At 36.2% G+C, this 7,670-nt stretch overlaps 1 long non-coding RNA gene across 1 annotated transcript in view; it reads right to left on the bottom strand.

Moving 5' to 3' along the window:
* Positions 1–3,586, bottom strand: part of LOC128247819 (uncharacterized) — a 37,039-nt gene extending 33,453 nt beyond the window's left edge. The window contains exon 1 of the long non-coding RNA XR_008264141.1: positions 3,030–3,586. This is a non-coding gene — a long non-coding RNA (uncharacterized LOC128247819). The remainder of the gene's footprint in view (positions 1–3,029) is intronic.
* Positions 3,587–7,670: the final 4,084 nt, after the last annotated feature.

Below are 7,670 nucleotides of genomic sequence, written 5' to 3'. Positions count from 1 at the left end.
TCACACACACACACACACACACACACACACACACTACACACACACACACACACACACACACACATCTTTTATTTCAGTTCTTGATTGCAGACATGATGGGCCACTACCTTGAAGGAGTTAGTCAAACAATGTTTTTTAATCTGGTCCACTTATTCTATTAGTCTTGTATGCTGAACCACTAATTTACAGGGATGTAAACAAACGAACATAAACACACATACACACACACGCAAATACACACACACACACACACACACACATGTGCACACACACACACACACACGTGCACACACACACACACACACGTGCACACATACACGTGCACACATACATGCACACACATTCATATATATTTATATACATACATACATACGCACACAGTCATAATATTCACACACATGCATATATCCATACATACATACATACATACATACATACATATTCAAATGAAAATTTAATCAAAACTTTATTTCAAGTTTTAGTCACTTGTTAATTACTTCCACTCCTTCCTGAAGTAACCTGCACCACACCAAAACACACCCTGATGTAAATGTATTGTTTGCACTGATGTAATGTGTTCTTTGAACAGTCACACTGTCCAGCATAGGTGATATTGCTCAGTTATTTTATTCATCCTTCAGTTCATTCATTCATTCATTCATTCGTTTATTCGTTTATTCTAAATCCTCAATTTTTGGCAATAGGTACCAAATGATCTGGCATTGATATGTGTAATAGACTGGTACCCTACCCAGTAGTTGTTTGATAGAAAGTTGCAAGTTTTTTAAAAGGAAAGTGAGCAAATGTTACAGTAAAATAAGAGTTAAGCTAAAACGAGAATATTTCACAGTATTGTACATAAAAAAAATTTTTTTTAATTCTTATTAGGTGCAAGAGTGGCTGTGTGGTAAGTAGCTTGCTTACCAACCACATGGTTCTGGGTTCAGTCCCACTGTGTGGCACCTTGGGCAAGTGTCTTCTACTATAACCTCGGGCCGACCAAAGCCTTGTGAGTGGATTTGGTAGACAGAAACTGAAAGAAGCCCGTCGTATATATGTATATGTATATATATATGTGTGTTTGTGTGTCTGTGTTTGTCCCCCCAACATCACTTGACAGCTGATGCTGGTGTGTTTATCTCCCCGTAACTTAGCAGTTCGGCAAAAGAGACTGATAGAATAAGTATTAGGCTTACAAAGAATAAGTCCTGGGGGTCGATTTGCTCGACTAAAGGTGGTGCTCCAGCATGGCCACAGTCAAATGACTGAAACAAGTAAAAGAGTAAAGAGAATAGAAAGAGTATTAAAAATAATTAATTATGATTTAGTCATTGGACTAAATGTCAACTTTCCCTCACTGTGTAATTATTTCTGCTGAGATTTTTTTTGTCTGCTGTATTAAATATATTCGTCCTAACTTAACTGTTGTTCTACATGCAGGTGATGTCTCTGGGTAATTAACCCTTATAGTTCTTTTTTGTTTTATTACAGAGAATAGTTTATAAATGAGAGTAGGAAAAGAAAGCATTAGGACAGAAAGTTATCTGTGAAGTATATATAGTAATTATTTATAACAGTCATAATAATTTACAATAACAATAATAATATTCATTTCTACTAAAGGCACAAGGCAGGAAATTTGGTAGGTGGGGGGCCTAGTTGATAACATCGACCCCAGTGTTTCACTGGTACTTAATTTATCAAGCCTGAAAGGATGAAAGGCAAAGTTGACCATGGCAGAATTTGAGCTTAGAACATAAAGATAAATGAAATGCCGCTAAATGTTTTGCCTAGTATGCTAACAATTCTGCCAGCTCGTCTTCTTTAAATAATAATAATAATGATAATAATAATAATGATGATGATAATAATAATAATGATAATAATGATAATAATTTCAAAATGAATGTGAGTTATAGAAGAATATCAAGGTTTGATGGAATACTTATGGTGTTGGAGGAAAAGGGCTGCACCCATGGAATTCACAGGTTCTCCAAGGAGAACTCCGCAGTAAAAGCACTCATTACATTCTCGAAGTGGTTGGCATTAGGAAGGACATCCAGCTATAGAAAACCATGCCAAATCAGACTGGAGTCTGGTGCAACCTTCCAGCATGTTAGTCCAGTCAAGTCTTCCAACCCATGTCAGCATGGACAACAGATGTTAAATGATGAGGATTATGATGGTGATGATAATGAATAGTGTTGTCTCATGTTGTTGTTTTCCATATAAACAGTTTATATTTGTCTCTTGCCAGATCAGATTTTGATTTTGTATATTATAAGTCTGTAGATGCTATATAGAAATGAAGCAACTACAGCAGGTTGAGTGGGACTTGTGTTGCTGTGCATTCTGTGACTCATGGCACAAGAAATATGAAGAACCCTTACAAGCCTTTAGAAATTTGTCTTTAAACAAAAAAAAAGAAAAAAAGCATTTGTTTAGTGCCTGGCACTTATTTGTGACAAAAACAACATCAAGAACAACATTGAATGATTGCAAACTTTTCATTGTTCAACTGGTGTTCCAGTTATGACCAACCCATCTTTTATTATCAGACACCATGTATCTAAGATAACCTTATACAAAGTCTCCTTTTTTAAGATGGAAAGGTATGACTCAGAGGTATAGAATAATAATAATAATAGTAATAATAATAATAATAGTAATAATAATAATAATAATAATAATAATAATAATAATAATAATCCTTTCTACTAAAAGCACAAGGCCTGAAATTTTGAGGGAGGGAGCTAGTTGATTACATTGACCCCATTGTTTCATGTGGTACTTAATTTATCGACCCCAAAAGGATGAAAACGAAACTCAGAACATAACGACAGGTGAAATACAATAATGATAATAATAATTATTATTATTATAATTATAATAATAATAATAATGATAATAATAAAGAAGGAAGAAGGAAGAAAATAGACCACAACAACAATAACCCATACATATATCTCTATGCGTGAATGTTTATATATATATATTTATAAATGCATACAATGAAAAAAACGACTCACCTGCAAATGTGCATCAGACATGCACATTCCAGTCACTATAAAACATTAGTCACTGTCTACCTGTCTGTCTGTTTGTCTCTCTATTAATTAAGGAGTATGGATTTCTGTTCTTCAACTTCATCATAATGTTTGCAGTCGCTAGGTAAACTCTCACTAGAATACACACGTCTCTCCTTGTCTCCTTATCAACAAGAGATGCTATAATGTACGTGCCATTTCATGCATGTGCGTATGAATGTATGTGTGTATGTGTGCGTATATGCACTTCAATATGTCACAATATGAGGATAAATACAAGTATTTATATGTCTATGCCATTACGCGTGTGTGTATTTGTGAGTGTGTGTGTGTGTGTGTGTGTGTGTGTCTCATCTGTTTCTTTACATGCTTACTTATCCATCCATCTACCTACCTACCTACCTTCCTTCCTAGTTACTTACGCACCTATCTACCTACCAATCTGTCTATCTGTCTGTCTCTTAATTTATCTACCAACATATCTACTTTTGTATGTATGTATGTATGTATGTATGTATGTATGTATGAATGTATGTATGTGTGTATCTGTCTATCTATCTATCTATCTATCTATCTATCTATTTATCTATCTATCTATTTATCTATCTATCTATCTGCCTGCTTGCCTGCCTGTCTGTCTGTCTATCTATTCATTTCTCTCTCTCCCTCTCTCTGTATATATGCGTGCATATACATGCATGCATGCATACATAATCATTCTGTTAGTCTGCCTATCTTTCTATCTATTCATTTATCTACTTACATGTTCATCTATTTATCTATATATCTGTCTATTCATTCAGTTGATTCTTTTATCTTTTCACCTACCTTTTTGCCTATGCATTTACCTAACAATACATCTTCTTATCTACCAACATTTCTACCTGCCTAGCTACCAACCTATCTATCACTCACCAACTTACCTATTTTCTTACCTACCTACCAACCTGCTTACCCACCTGTTGTTCTCGTTCCATCCATTCCTGGCTACCTACATACCTACCAGCCACCCAAATTACCTATTTATCCTCCCTATATGTATGTATGTATATATATATATATATATATATATATATGTATATAACGATAGATAGATAGATAGATAGATAGATAGATAGATAGATAGATAGATATACATACACATATATAAAAGGTATGATCAAAAAGTATCCGGATTATTGCCATAATATCAAAGCTTAAGTATGCAGAGTGAAGCTGCTTGGAACAGATCAACCTTGAACCCTGTTGTGCATGTGCACTAAGTTTTAACATTCTAGCTTACTTCTGCTGTTAGCAGCAGTGCTTGAAAGGAACATGTGTAGCGTGTGATCGTCACATTGACCATTACGGAGAAAGTTGTCATGATGATACCTGCTCAGAGGCCTATGCAAAGTTGCAGAAAGTGTGTGGAGAGGACTGTATGAGAATCACCATCCGTGAGTTATTAGAGGATGTGCAGATTAGTTATGGTTCAGTTCAGTCCATTATCACTGAAGATTTGTGTAGGAGACATGTGTCTGCCAAGTTTGTGCCAAAACTGTTTTCAGCTGATCAATAAGACACTTGGGTTTCAGTTGTACAAGATCTCTTCGATTGTGTCGAGAATGATGAAAACTTTTTGAAACTTAGCGTAGGCCTTTGAACAGGTATTGCCAAGCTTTTGGCAAAATTCGATGCAGATTCTCTGCTCAACTTTCTGTCATGGTCAATGTGATGATCACACGCTACACACCTTCCTTCCAAGCACTGCTGTAAACAGCAGAAGTCAACTAGAATGTTAAAACTTAGTGCATATGCACAGCAGAGTTGAAGGTTAATTTGTGCCAAGTGGCTTCGCTTTGCATGCTTTAGCTTCGTTACTATGGCAACAGTCTGGATACTTACTGATCATTCCTCATATATATGTGTATATACATACATATAAGTGTGTGTATATATATATAAAATATATATTTATATATATATATATATATATATATGCATGTGTGTGTGTATATATATATATATTTATACACACAATATGTCTATCTATCTATCAATCTATCTATCTATCTATCTATCTATCTATCTATCTATGCATGTATGTATATATATATATATATGTATATATATTATCTTCAAAATAGGAGATACGTTGTCAGTAACCACACCATCCTTCCCAACTTATGAGCTAGATGTAGTTAATGTTCAGCCTGAGCATCTGTAGTTTAATGTCTGTTTGGTCGATTAGAGCTGAAGTATTAAATGGCTTTGATGAGAAAGTCTAGTCTTTAAGCAGTGATTTCTGGCAAGGTATGGTTGCCATGAGATATCATTTGTTGAGATCATTTGCAAGTTTTTAGGATGTACGCTCTCTGTCTGTCTGTCTGTCTCTCTCTCTCTCCCACACACATACAAATATACGCATGTACACATACATACTCATACAATCACAAACATGCTCACATATAAATACATATACATACCCAGAATTATTCACTACACTCATTGCCAACCCTAACCTTACTAATTGAATCTCTGTATAGGGCTTGTATGGCCCTTATTAACCATTCATCAATCCCTAGTTTCTGCATCATCCACCAGATAAGGGAACGGGAGACTCTGTCAATAGCTTTCTCCAAGTCCACAAAAGTCAATATGCAAAAATGAACATAACACTGACATCTCATTTTATCAGACATATTTAGCAAAATTACATAAAAATATCTTCAAATACTTCAAAAGGAGTAAATTTATTCAGTAAAATCACCATTGGTTTCAACCATGGCCTCCATACGACTTCAGAATCTCCTGCAACTCTTCTGGATGGTCTCATTGTTTAAGTTGGTGAATGCTGCCATAATCCTTGCTTTCAATTCATTTTTGGTATTCCAAGGAGTTTTCTTGGTCGCTTGCTCAACTGTGCCCCACGCATAATAATGAAGAGGGTTGCAGTCTGGGGAGTTAGGTGGCCAGATGTTAGGAGAGATGTGGTCACAGAAATTGTCTGACAGCCATAACTGGGTTCTCCTGCTTGTGTGTGATGGCGCAGAGTCCTGTTGCCAGATATAGGGTCTTCGAGCAGCCACTCTCTTGACCCAGGGCAGCACTATCTCCTCCAGGCACTTGTTGTAGGCCTCCATGGTGAGTTTGAGGCCGTATGGGAAGATGAATGGAGGTATAATGTCACCATCAGTAATGATCACTCCAAACACCATGACAACTGGATGTTTGATATGCATTTTTTATTAATAATCGACAGAAGTTATTGAGTGACTCAAGGGCTGAGAGTTTTGTGTGTTGGCAATTATCAAACTCTAAGTGCCAATGCACCAAACTTTTGGCTCTTGAATAACTTTGTACCTTCTGCTTATTATTAATGAAAAACGTGATGTGCGTGTGTGTGTGTGTGTGTGTGCATGTGCATGTGCGTACGTGTGTGTGTGCAGGCATGTGTGAATGTGTTTTGTCCCTGTCACCACTTGACTGCCGGTGTTGGTTTGTTTACACTCCTGTAACATAGCAGCTCAGCAAAAGAAACTGATTGAATAAGTACCATACTTAAAAATAAGTACAAGGATCAATTTTTTTTAAACCAAAGCCTTCAAGTCTATACTCCTGCTTGGCTGCAGTCCAATGACTGAAACCAGCAACAGAGAAAAAGAAAATCCTTTTGATATCATCTCACCTGAGAAAGCCTATGCCACAACAAACTTACTGTCTTAAAGCAATCTAAATTAAAATCTTCCATCATAATTTCATGTTAAAATCACACAACTGTTTTACAAAATTCTTTCATTATTTTCAAAATGTACTGAAACCATGCCCGTATTTCAACCAAGATATGATAAGAAAAGAGTTAAACATGCGAAAAATTTTTCAACTGAGAAAAATTAGTAAATGACAGTAAATAACATGCAGAATGTTATGGCATTCAGACAGAGAAACAAAAGTATGGAAGGATGTGTGGGCTGTGTTATTTCACGCATGCAACGAAAATGTTGACAGTTAAGAAGTTCATTGTTGTGGTAAATCTGTAGTTGCAGACATATTGTCGGTGTCGTTTCTTTTGTACCATAATCTATTATTGATGTCTTTGTTCATAAAAACTGTGACTTCAGTGTTTGCCAATTGTCATTGTAATTTTTAACAATGAGACAGTTACATTCATCTTTTCTTCTTTAATGTATTAACAGACTGATAGTGCAGCTTGTGTAAACTAATTACATTTTATACATTCAGGCACAGGTATGTCTATATGGCTCAGTAATTTGCTTCCTAACAACACAGTTTTGGGTTCAGTCCCACAGTACAGCACCTTAGGCAAGTGTTTTCTACTATAGCTCCTGGCCAACCAAAGCCTTGTAAATGTATTTGGTAGGCTGAAACTGAAAGAAGCCTGTCATCTGTGTGTGTATGTGTGTGTCTGTGTGAGTGCAGATAGACAGATAAAGAGCGACAGAGAGAGATAGAGAGACAGTGAGAGATAAAGAGAGATAGAGTGGTAGAGAGAGAGAGAGAGAGAGAGAGAGAGAGAGAGAGAGAGAGATGTGTGTGTGTGTTTGTGTGCGTGCGTGCAGATAGAGAGACAGTGAGAGAGGCAGAGAGTGATAGAGAGAGTGATAGAGAGATAAAGACAGAGAG

Source organism: Octopus bimaculoides, chromosome 5, assembly GCF_001194135.2.
Source record: "Octopus bimaculoides isolate UCB-OBI-ISO-001 chromosome 5, ASM119413v2, whole genome shotgun sequence".
NCBI classification, from domain to species: Eukaryota; Metazoa; Mollusca; class Cephalopoda; order Octopoda; family Octopodidae; genus Octopus; species Octopus bimaculoides.
This window is presented reverse-complemented; position numbering and strand designations above follow the sequence as displayed.